This window comes from Frankliniella occidentalis, unplaced genomic scaffold (genome assembly GCF_000697945.3).
Source record: "Frankliniella occidentalis isolate FOCC.00 unplaced genomic scaffold, Focc_3.1 Scaffold608, whole genome shotgun sequence".
In the NCBI taxonomy this organism is placed as follows: domain Eukaryota; kingdom Metazoa; phylum Arthropoda; class Insecta; order Thysanoptera; family Thripidae; genus Frankliniella; species Frankliniella occidentalis.
Genome location: NW_026267724.1, coordinates 37,336 through 38,080, shown reverse-complemented (window position 1 = coordinate 38,080; position 745 = coordinate 37,336). Strand labels below are relative to the sequence as shown.

General features: G+C 61.5%; 1 protein-coding gene across 1 annotated transcript in view; it reads left to right on the top strand.

Moving 5' to 3' along the window:
* Nucleotides 1-745, top strand: part of LOC127751612 (junctophilin-3-like) — a 17,020-nt gene that overhangs the window by 14,660 nt on the left and 1,615 nt on the right. The window lies entirely within an intron of this gene.

The following is a 745-nucleotide window of genomic DNA, read 5'->3' as shown; positions in this document are numbered from 1 at the left end:
CTCCCTCCCTCTCTCTTGCTCGCTCTCTCTCTTGCTCTCTCTCTGCCTCGGTCTCCTCTCGCTCTGGTCCTCCCCCCCCCCTCTTTGAATGGCCCCGCGCGCGGCCGGTGAGCACGAGCGTGATGAGCATGAGCACCTAGGTGTGCCAACAGGTGCCCCCCGCCCCGCTACTGACGGACTGAGGGCCCGGCCCAGCCTAAAGGCCCAGCCGAGGGCGTCTGGCTCAGCCACTGACACTGAGTCATCTCCCGAGGCTGAGTCAGTGTGTGTGTGAGTGTGTATGTGTGTGCGCGTGCATGCAGGCCAGGCAGGCGGTCTGCGCGGCGGAGTGTTACGGGCCGTTGCCCAGCGCGCGTTATGGGGAAGCCATATGAACCCGTATGTCTGTCCGATTTATAGCCGTCATAACTGTTATAATTATATCTTCACTTCTCCTTCCTCCTCCTCCTCCTCCCTGTTCCTCCTACTCCCTGCTCATACCCTGAACTGTTGCCCGCACCCCTCCCCCATAATCCTGCCCCCGCCCTTGCTCTGGCCGTCCGTACCAGGCCGGAGCAACGTGTCCGAAGGTCAGGAGGTGTCCTTTCCTTTCTCCCAAGGTCTCCCCCTGGATCGTGCCTAGCCCTGCATTGTGCATGGTAGCCCAGAGGGGATGCGAGGAGGGGGTTTTGGGGGGCGGTAGAGAAAGACGAGAGAGAGGGAGAGGGAGGGAGAGAGAGAGAGAGAGAGAGAGAGAGAGAGAGAG